Genomic DNA, 12,297 nt, shown 5'->3' with positions numbered 1-12,297 from the left:
TATATGAGTGATTTGTTTTTTAAAAAAAGGTGTGAGTGTGTGTGTGCGTGTTTTAATATGTGATTCGATTTGTTATCGTCGTTTTGTTTTGTTTTTATATATATATATAAACTGTATAGGCCTAATATGCGCTCATAGTGTGTTTGTATAATAGCTATGTCTGTAAATGTGTACGCGTGTATTCAAAACAAAACATACAAATACTTTTGTTTGCTTTTTATGTGTGTATGCTTCCTGACTACTGAGTCAGTCGAAGTTAAATTCCCCTCAAAAAAGTTCATCAGAGTCGCCTCAAGAGGGGAGAGGCTTTTAGTTACTGAGCTGCGGCTATTGCTTTTGGTTCTTGTCAGCCCTTTCCAATACACTTCATCCTTGATTCAGCCTCGACTTTGGCCCGGCCTTTCTGTGTGACGTGAAGTCTGAATAATGGCTGACGCCCACTTTTGTGAGTCTGTCCCCTCATCTTCTGTAGCCTTTTGTTCTCACTGTCCGCTGTCACTAAGACTAAGGTCAAGGCTGTGTAATGGGGTAACTGACCACATAACCCTGAGAACCTTTTTGCGATATGGAATAAAATCTTGAAGACTAAAATGTTGTTGTTGCACAAATGGCGAACGCACGCACGCACATACACACACGCACGAACGTACGCTCGCACGCGCACACGCGCACACACACACACACACCCACACACACCAACGCGCCCGCGTACAAATACACACACGCACGCATGCATGCACACACAATCACTCATTCACACACACACCAGGTTATACTTATATGTGCAGTTCGGTATTTTGATAGCCGAGATGTGTCATATTTGACATATTTAAGAAGTATTTGCAATTTGATATTTACATTTTAAAAGTTAGTTTTAGCGCCAAAACGAGGCGTCCGATTGTGGGTTATACAATCCGTCTGGCCACACAAAAATAAATTGTTTACAAAATGCTCGCTCGTTACGGAGGGGACTTAGGATGTTCTCAAGCGGTGAGTGTTTAAACGAAATGGTGTTTGTACTGTGTGTCAAAGCCTGACAGTGTCTGTGACCAGAAACTGATGGTTTACGGGAAGCTGAGTGTGCCTTCAAAAGACCGTTGGGTCGATATATTTGTGAACGTAACCTTTTTATGTTGTCAATAATTAAACGTTCAAACAACTTACCTTTCTTGTTTTATTATTCCGAATGTGGAACGTTGGCAGTCTATTTGTTTTTGGATTTAATTTACATTCGAAAAGAATTTGTCAAGTCTGAGGATCTCTGAATCATATACAGCACCCCGGCGTAAAAGATAAGTGTCTTTTACTGTTGAGAGGAATTATTGACCCCGTCGGTTTTGTTTTTACCGATTGTACGCTTTGTTTTTCACGCAAAACCAGAATCTGATTGCTTTAATAAAACGATTCAAATAAACGGTTTTTTTGTGACAGTTTTCCAGCCAGCTATCAAAGCTAGTACAGAAGAGGTTGAAGGGAAGCAACTCGACCTTTAAGGTGTTTGAAATAGACGGGGTTACCTCCCATAGACTGCGTGATTATCCTTCGGGTCCAATGTACAGTAATCGTGGTTTCATTGCCCTCAGCGACGCCGAGTATCTACTAACGAAAAGTTTTTTTATTTATTTTTTATCATTGTATTATTCATTCCCTTTGATTCAATACCTGGAATAAGAGAAAGTTAAAGATGAGCTGGATCCTATCACATGTTTCCTCGTGGGTTTGACAAGAGTATGATTGAGAGTGAGAGCAGTCAGTGAATGTTTGCAAGAAAGTCATAAAGTATGCACAATCCTTTCTGCAGAATTTTTAAAACTTAAAGTTGCAGCTAAAACACCTGCATATCTATGTGAAATTAAATGCTAAACTTTGTCCCAAATACCCCTCAGATAGCGTAGATCATAGTTTTGATATTTAAATTTTTTGTTTTCGGGGGAGGACCCCCGGATCCCCCTATTTTTGGGTCCCTCTCCTGTTTTCAGCTGACTTTTTTATTCAGCCATTCCGATGCCTAACCTTCGACGAAGCCGGACTTTAGTATTGCATTTCAGCTTGGAGGCTTAAAACTTAATTAATGTGTTTGCTCATTAAAGTTGTCATTGAAATCGAATTTTCGCAAACAGATTTAACAATTGATTGCATCGTATTCTTCATCAAATTCTGAATCTAAACATAAATACATATGTCATGTTTACTCTTAAAATGTGATCACAATTAACGAAATAAGATTAATTAGTACTACGATTAAAATTTAGGAAATCGATCAAAAAAAGATTTCATCTTATTCTTTATCATTTCCTGATTCCAAAAACATATAGATATATGTTTTATTCAGAACAAGCTCAGAAAGTTAACAAGAATACCGAAAAGCGCTTTTCTCCGCTTAGCGCAATACGCTACCGCGCTATTCTGGCTTGTCAATTTCACTGCGTTTTGCACGTGGAAAGTGAGCGATTTCCTTCTCGCGGGGATTGACGAAGCTGTATTGTCTTGGTGAAAAAATTCAGTGCGTTTAGTTTCATTCCGTGAGTTCCGACAGCTTGACTAAATGTGGTAATTTTGCCTTACGCGACTTTTTTTTCTTTTTACATTTAGTCAAGTTTTGACTAAATGTTTTCACATAGAGGGGGAATCGAGACGAGGGTCGTGGTGTGTGTGTGTGTGTGTAGAGCGATTCAGACTAAACTACTGGACCGATCTTTATGACATTTTTCATGAGGTTTTTTTTTCGATAAATGTCTTTGATGACGTCATATCCGGCATTTTGTAAAAGTTGAGGCGGCACTGTCACACCCTCATTTTTCAATCAAATTGATTGAAATTTTGGCCAAGCAATCTTCGACGAAGGCCAGACTTTGGTATTGCATTTCAGCTTGAAGGCTTAAAAATTAATTGATGACATTAAAAATCTGAAAATTGTAATTACAAATATTTTGTTATAAAACGATCCAAAATTACGTTTATCTTATTCTTCATCATTTTCTGATTCCAAAAACATATAAATATGTTATATTCGGATTAAAAACAAGCTCTAAAAATTAAAAATATAAAAATTATGATCAAAATTAAATTTCCGAAATCGATTTAAAAACAATTTCATCTTATTCCTTGTCCGTTCCTGATTCCAGAAACATATAGATATGATATGTTTGGATTAAAAACACGTTCAGAAAGTTAAAAAGAATAGAGATATAGAAAAGCGTGCTATCCTCCTCAGCGCAACCGCTACTGCGCTTTTCTGGATTGTTAATTTCACTGCCTTTGCCACGAGCGGTGGACAGACGATGCTACGACTAGGAGTGTACGGTCTTGCGGAAAAAATGCAATGCGTTCAGTTTCATTCTGTGAGTTCGACTGAGCTTGACTAAATGTAGTATTTTCGCATTACGCGACTTGTTGTTTCTTCTCGTCCCTGTGGCAAATGCTTCCTTCGTTTGTTTGGAACTGACCAAACACACACACACGCACACACACACAAACACACACGCACGTACGCACGCACGCACACACACACACACAAACGCACGCACGCACGCACGCACGTACGCACACACACACACACACACACACACACACAAACACACACACACAAACACACGCACACACACACACACACACACGCACACACACACACACACACACACACGCACACACACACACACACACACACACACAGACACACAGACACAGACACACACACACACACACACACAAACACACACACACACACACACACACACGCACACACACACACACACACAAACACACACACACACACACACGTACACACACACACACAAACACACACGCACACACACACACACACACACGCACACACACACACACACACGCACACACACACACGTACGCACGCGCACACACATACGCACGCACGCACACACTCACACGCACGCACACACACACGCACACGCACTAACACACATACATACACACACACAATGGCACACACACACACACACACACAAACACACACGCACACACACACAAACACACACGCACGCACGCACGCACACACACACACAAACGCACGCACACACTCACACACACACACACACACACACGCACGCATACACACACACAAACGCACACACACACACACACACACACACACAAACACACACGCACGTACGCACGCACACACACACACAAACGCACGCACGCACGCACGCACACACGCACACGCACTAACACACATACATACACACACACAATGGCACACACACACACACATACACACAGACACACACACACAGTCACACACACAATTGCCTACAAAATAATACATTCACACACACACACACTCACAAAATGATGCTGAACGCACTACATTTCAAGAATAAAAGACGATAATCCGCGTGTTATTTAATTATGTAGTTTCCACGCTGAAATGCAATCCCATAGTCCGTGACAGTGCCGCCTCAACTTTCACTAAAAGCCGGATATGATGTCATCAAAAACATTTATCGAAAAAATGAATAGGAATATCATACCCAGGGACTCATGTGAAGTTTCATGAAGATCGGTCCGGTTGTTTTCTCAGAATCGCCCTACACAAACGCATACACAAACGCATACACACTCACACACACACACACACACACACACACACACACACACACACACACACACACACACACACACACACACACACACACACACACACACACACACACACACCTTCATCTCGATTCCCAATCTATGTTAAAAAAAATATATGACTTGACTAAATTCTAAAAAGGAGAAAGAGGCGGACGGACACAAAGCCACACAGACAAGAACATGGACACACAATACCGGCACGGTGGCCTAGTGGTAAGGCGTCCGCCCCGTGATCGGGAGGTCGTGGGTTCGAAACCCGGCCGGGTCATACCTAAGACTTTAAAATTGGCAATCTAGTGGCTGCTCCGCCTGGCGTCTGGCATTATGGGGTTAGTGCTAGGACTGGTTGGTCCGGTGTCAGAATAATGTGACTGGGTGAGACATGAAGCCTGTGCTGCGACCTCTGTCTTGTGTGTGGAGCACGTTATACACTACTCACAAAAAGTTAAGGATCACTATGAGAAAACAGGTGCTCAATAAAATCAGTTCGCTACTGTTATTTATTTCTCAGTCAAACCAAATTGTTATGAATTCTTGTTCAGCTGTAAGTGGGCGATGTTGTGTTAGTGGGAAAATTGCACGGGATTCTCTACTACTGAGCTTGGTAGCAAAAGAAAAAGCGGAAACTTGCGAAAAAGGACCTTGTTTTGGACCGTTCAGCCCGAACACATTGCACAAGCCACATGGAAAAACCATTATGCACGTGCAAGCACTGCTGTTTATGTGTGAGATGCTGTCACTTGATTGGCTTTTTGAGAAGACATACCACCAGTATTAGGCATTTTCTGACAATGCCTCCACGACGAAAATTGAACGAGTTTGAGAGGGGACGAGCTGTTGCATGGTTCCAAGATGGTGTCCCCAAGCGAGAAGTGGCCAGGCGACTTCACGTGTCCATCTCGGTCATTGTCAGACTGATTAAACGTTTCACAGCCACTGGGAGGGTCCAGGAAAGACGCAGACCTGGGCGACCAAAGAAGACAACTCCGCGTGAAGATCGTCTCATTGAACGACTAGCCATGCAAACAAGAACAGCCTCTTCCAGCATTATTCGAAGGCAGCTGAGGGTGGCTACTAACACCAACATCAGCCAGCAGACCATACGGAATCGCTTTCATGGGTTTAACCTCCGTTCTCGTCGCCCATCTGTACGGCCACGCTTAACTTCAGCCCATAGGGCAGCACGCCGCGCCTTCTGCAGACGTCACGTGAGGTGGACACGTCAGCAATGGTCCCAGGTCCTGTTCAGTGATGAATCACGCTTCACCCTGAACCACAACGACGACCGACTGAGGGTCTGGAGGCGCCAAGGGGAACGCTACATTGACGCCACTGTCCAAGAAAAGGTGGCCTTTGGTGGAGGTTATGTAATGGTCTGGGGGGCCTTCAGCCTTCACCACAGAACATCCTTGTTTCATGTACAGGGTAACCTGACTGGCCTCCGATACCGGGATGAGATCCTTCGACCGCTGGCTGTGCCTACACTGCAGCAGATGGGACCGCAGGCTGTCTACCAGGATGACAACGCTCGCGGCAGTCTGGAGTCAACAGAATGGAGTGGCCAGCATGCAGTCCCGATCTCAACCCGATTGAGAACCTCTGGGATGAGTTGGATCGCAAAGTGAGGAGCAACCACCCCCCTCCCAGGGATGTCCAGCACCTCTACCAGATGCTTCAGGCTGACTGGCAGGCGCTTCCACAGAGGATCTTCACCACCCTGGTCAACTCTATGAGGACTCGCTGCGTCGAGTGCCAGAACAGCCAGGGCGGTTACACGCATTACTGAACCTTTGGGAGCATCTGAATGCCATGTCTTGTGATTTCAACGACTTTGTGAAATTAAATTTTGATACGTACACACTTTGATCAAATGTACAGACCAAACGATTGCTCGAAATTGAAGGAAATGTTGTATCGTTATCACTAAAGCATTGAATTAAACGTTTGCCAAATACCAACGCATTGGCTTTCTTATTTGGAAAGTTATGAATTTGTGTGCAAGTGATCCTTAACTTTTTGTGAGTAGCTTATGTCAAAGCAGCACCGCCCTGATATGGCCCTTCGTGGTCGGCTGGGCGTTAACGCGGCAAACAAACAAACAAACAAATGGACACACAGAGAGGCAGACAGAAAGACAGACTAAAACAGGCGGACGGAAGGAAGGACAGATATGCATGTGCACACATAGGTTACACATACAGCAAGCAAGCAGACACCAATACCAGCACGGACAGACACCCAAACGCACGCACGCACGCATGCACGCACGCACACACACACGCACGCACGCACACATAGACGCACGCACGCCGGCACATACACACACACACACACACACACACACACACACACACACACCCACCCACCCACACACCCCCACACACACAGCGAGAAGACGAACACAAATAACTTGAATGCTGACGTACGTTGTTTGTTCGTTTACGTGTATATTTGTTATTCGATCTCCGAGAGTGCTTTCTCGTGACCTTGTGGTTGTCAAATCAACGCAATCAAGTCACACACTGACGTCACTCATATGACCTACATTGACACGGCGAGTAGCACGCACTAAGAAAAATGCTGACAAGGAATTCATACGAGGGTTGATCAGTGAATACATAGAGAATACCACATGGCTTGCTGTGTCGTACCAGATTTACACGAGTTTTTGTTTTTGGCTCACGTAAGTGTAGCCTATGCGATGCTAACTTTTGTCTGTCTGTGCGTGCGTGCGTGCGTGCGTGCGTGCGTATGTATGTATGTATGTATGTATGTATGTATGTGGTAGAAACTTTAACATTTGAAGTGTGTATCCAAAGAAAACGAGTGGTGGGGGGTTTTGGGGGGTAAAAACAGGTGACTGGTTTGTGTCGTGTGTGGTATGTAGACCAGGTCAGGGGTCAAGGTTAGGTCAGATCGCGTGAAGGATTGTGGTATAGATACAGTTATCACCGAGCTGCAGTTCGCCGATTCGGAGAAGACGATTTCACATTGTTCGGTTTCGTAGCTCCAGAAAAATAGATAAGGAAGATACCAAAGGAGATTTCCTACAGGTTAATCTGCACAGCGTGTTTCCAGTGTCTGCGCGAGGAAACGCTGTCGAAAGCGCAGTGTCGATCTGTCCATCTGGCAGTCGTGTCCCCGTAAGTAGGCTACAGACAGACAGATCTAGATCTAGTGTCTCGCACTCTTGCACCGTGTCACCTATGCTTACTCTGTGTGTGTGTGTGTGTGTGTGTGTGTGTGTGTGTGTGTGTGTGTGTGTGTGTGTGTGTGTGTGTGTGTGTGTGTGTGTGTGTGTGTGTGTGTATACTCTTGTTAAATATTGAGCTGCGAGCGAAAGCGAGCTGTTCACTATTTGAAAAAGCAACGAGTGTAAATCTGGTACAAAACAGCAAGCTATGTAGTATTCTGTTTATCCTACATACTGTACTTACATTTATTTTACTCAAAACGTCCCGCAGTCGAGGCGGCCATAATGAATACGCTTCTTTTAGAACCTCGATCTCTTCCAAAGCCTTGTACAATCTCTTACGTCAAAGCAAAGAAACGTCACTCTGGAAAGTGTAGCGTGACGTGTTAGTTCTAAAAATTCATCGAGGGGAATCAGCGAGGGGAATCAGCGAGCGCAATTAATTTTTCTCCATAATGACGTTTGTCTCGGTGACTTTGGCATCAAACGCCGTGGAAAAACAGGCCCCTGCCAGACTTGCTTGACATGACCTCATTTACATGATACACACACGTGTGAGTTGAACGATATTGTTATGTAATGAGTGGTCTCTCTCACGTATGTAGGATAAAGATAGTTAGGCTGGACATTTTTAATATGTCAAAGTAATGAACAAAATTGTACACTAAATAAAACGTCACCTTTGCTAGTTTAATTGTGCAAACAATATTTTTTATTGAGCGTGTGTCTTTTCTAGTTTGCTGGTAAAACGTAACTGAGAAAGGGACGGCAGCAAATGCGCTTGCGAAAAATATAATTTATATATGATGGCATAGCATAGACGTGAACTTTTAGAAAGCTGTAACTTGGAGATATTTGTGTCGAAGTGCACGCAGATTTTACCGGCGTGTAAAAGGACTTTTAGGTTCTTAACGAAAGAGTTGGTCCGACAACGTCAAGGAATGGACGCAGATGAGCTCGCTGACCTCGTAGCGACAGCCCCGGAAATAAAGGAATGAGAGAATGCTTGATGTCCTACAGGCCAAATATTTCGCCTCTTAAGGACAAGATATGGGTTATATGATTTGAGTTTTACGCCCTCATGGCTTAAAATCATCTTAACCAAATGAGAAAGTTTATGGCAGAAGTTGAGAAAAACATGTCTATCATGTGTAAAACCAGCACGTCAAACAGACTGAACAGAAACGTCAACATTCACTGATCATCCCACGTATGCTGGGTAACACCGGGTAATATAATATGATATCTGTCACTTCCATCATGCATATTGATTTACGAATGTAAAAAATGCGCAACAACATCCTGGCAATCCGGTTTTGTGGTGTCTGTGTCCTTGTAGTAACTGTAACCAGCACGGTTCCAATGATGTTCGCAGAGAAAGGAGATATTCAGGAGTTGCTTGTTGCTTGGAAGGGGGTCTGGAACAGTGGAGACTGTATCGACACATTTATTTCACTCTGAGCTGACCGAGTTTATGAGGAACAAGAACAAGAAAAAGATCAAGAACAACAAGAATAAAAACAAGAACAAGAACAGCGACAGCAACAGCAACAGCAACAGCAGCAACAACAACAACAACCAGCAAGGAACAAAATCGGTGTGTGCTGCACATGAAACAGCATTACCAGCTGTTGGTTGAAAAGTAGGTCAACTTGTTGTACATGTGTCACAGTTCATTCCTTAGCTGACAGAATGCACTGTCACCAACCGTGCAGTTAGAAAAGGACATAAGACCAGTAACCAAAACCGATTGTTTATTCGATATTCTGTAATTGCATTTCTAATTTTTTTGTCATTTTTGATATACATTTTTTTAAATCCCTCCCTCCTGGGAAATTCGGGTCGCTTCCTTTCCATTGGAAAGCTAGCAGCTACGCAGGTGTGTGTCTGTTTGGGTGTGTGTCTGTTTAGGTGTGTGTCTGTTTAGGTGTGTGTCTGTTTAGGTGTGATCAGCAACCTGCTCTTCACACACGTGTGGATATCTGCAAGTTCATTGTAAAGTGAAACCTACGGGTTACGACCCTCCACTTTAAGACTGTTTAAGACCCGATTTTCTCAGATATTCTCTTCATCGCGTGACTAAGTTTACATCGATTTTAAGACGCCCTCTCTAAATAAGACCTGCATTATTTTTCTTATTTGAAAATTATTCATTTTAGCCCCTGTGTCTGTTTTTTGAGTTGTCAAGTTAAGGAGATAATTATACGGCTGTGTTTCCGCGATCGTAGTATCTCAGTCTAAACATGACTCCCTTTACTTTCAACACAGTTTCCCAAGCAGCTGCTCTAAACTTCGCTTGGAAGGTCTAATGCCTGGTGTACTTCCAGTGTGTGGTTTGTTTTGTTGTGTCCGGTTTCTACCTTGTCGGGATTGTCACCGTGGGGACGAGGGTGTGAAAGTAGGATTGGGTTCGTGATTGGGGTACAAATTGCTTGACGTGCACCTGTCTTTCAAATAATCAAGGTGTAAAATTTCACTTCGCCATCAAGATACCTGCTCAGGTAGTATTGCAACTGGGAAAATGTAGGGGTGTCTTTTAGCTTACTATTTTGAGTGTCCGTTCTCTGTCCAAATCGTTCTCTTTCTCGCTGTCTCTCAGTCAGTGTCTGTCTGATTCAAGTTTGGTCTACCCAGTCTCAGTGTGTGTGTGTGTGTGTGTGTGTGTGTGTGTGTGTGTGTGTGTGTGTGTGTGTGAGTGTGTGTTTGTGTGTGTGTGCGTGCGTTTGTGTGCATGCATGTGTGTGTGCGTCCGTGCGTGCGTGCGTGCGTGTGTGTGTGTGTGTGTGTGTGTGTTTGGGACACTAAGCCGCACACAGACGGACGAACGCGGGGAGTACAAACACCAAACATACGGATACCTAAAATCATGGCAAAAACCATAAACAAACCACCCATGACTTTGATACACTACTAGCCCTCCAATTCCCCCCGTCCCTCACGTACACACACACCTGAGACCTCCCAAGTCGCCGGCATGTTCAGATTAAGAGGCAAGAACGGTTGACGGCAGTCGCGCGGAAGGTGTCAGATGGACACCTTCACAGAACGGTTTACGGCAATACAGCAGGATCCGATTTCAACCATTAGACGTGAAGCCATGTTTTTCTCTTTTCACATAGTCCAGGGTGTTAATACAGCGATCAGCTTCTCAGCAAATAATTGAGCTGCTGGACCTTTTAATTTTTTTTATTTTATTGAATGTGTTTAATGTTTTTAGTTTTGTCCATGAATCACCGAGATCATGCATCAAAGGATTGGTCGTATTCCGGTTTTTATTGTATTAGTCATAATCATAATTTACTGGCACACTTTCCACATGTACACCTTGTCCACGTGTTTCAGGCACCCCCCCCCCCCCCCCCCCCTTGCTAATGACCGGTGTAACACGAAATTTTTACTCCACGAAAAATTTTCTCCGGAGTAAATATTTCGTACGAAATTCTTACTCCGAGTACACTTTTCGTACGAGAAAAGAACTCCACACGGAACGAAAAAATTACTCCCTCCACGAAATTTTTACTCCCCATTTTTTTTACTTCCAGCAAAAATATCGTATGCAAAAATGGGATGCGGGCGAAGCGATTATGCCAATAAGTGATCTCGCGCACACGAATGTCGCGCTACCCTCCTTCCACCCCTTCCACCACCAAGACTAACAGGGGACAAGGGAGTAAAAAATTCGTACACCTGGCATGGGAAGTTAAATTGCTTGTGTTTGGGTGAAGTAATTTATTCGTTATTTATTCGTCAGGGGAGTAACATTTTTGTACGAAATGTTTACTCGGAACTCACCTGTCTTGGGGAGTAATTTTCTCGTGAAATGGGGGAGTGCGGAGTACCTTTTTCGTACGAAATGTTTACTCCGGAGTAAAAATCTCGTGGGAGTAATTTTCTCGTGTTACACCGGCCTATACTGCCACGTTGGTCTGAATAAAAGCAAGAGTATTCACTCTTTCACAACCCATACAAAGCCGACACAGTTATTTCCCATCATCGTCTATTCAGTCACAAATTATATCCGCTGGTTGGGTTTCATTCAGCTAAACGATTATGTTAAAAGTGTTACTTTAATCTATTCTAACACCACCTTCTAAAAAGTGTACTTTAAGCTATTGTCGTTTCAAAACTGTAAACGGAAACACCAACAAATTGAGAAAATCAATTCGTGCGGCAAAAGAACAACACGAACAACTGTCCGTTTAGCCGTCGCCAGAATACCTGAGCAGAGTGGAAAACGCGGTGGATGAGATGTCTAAAATATCTGACGAGACCAGATAACGAAAGGAAAGCCTCCCGGTAATTGCGGGCAGTAAAGACACAAATGGCCAGCCATAAAATGCGAGCGAGGCGAAAGAAGAGGCGAGTGTGGTACCAACTGCCTGCCATAAAACAGACGGTTTGAGAAACGAGACAAAAGGAAGATGTAGCTAGCGATTTTAATGGGGGAGGTTTCGTGTGTCCAGAACAACTGGTGTCAGTGTGTGTGT

At 43.7% G+C, this 12,297-nt stretch overlaps 1 long non-coding RNA gene across 1 annotated transcript in view; it reads left to right on the top strand.

Moving 5' to 3' along the window:
• The first annotated feature begins 9,120 nt into the window (after positions 1-9,120).
• LOC138947001 (uncharacterized) overlaps positions 9,121-12,297 on the top strand; it is a 28,907-nt gene continuing 25,730 nt past the window's right edge. The window contains exon 1 of the long non-coding RNA XR_011449512.1: positions 9,121-9,452. This is a non-coding gene — a long non-coding RNA (uncharacterized lncRNA). The remainder of the gene's footprint in view (positions 9,453-12,297) is intronic.

The sequence above is a fragment of the Littorina saxatilis genome, linkage group LG14, assembly GCF_037325665.1.
Source record: "Littorina saxatilis isolate snail1 linkage group LG14, US_GU_Lsax_2.0, whole genome shotgun sequence".
NCBI lineage: Eukaryota > Metazoa > Mollusca > Gastropoda > Littorinimorpha > Littorinidae > Littorina > Littorina saxatilis.
Note: the sequence above shows the minus strand (reverse complement) of the source record. Positions and strands in the feature narration are given on the sequence as shown.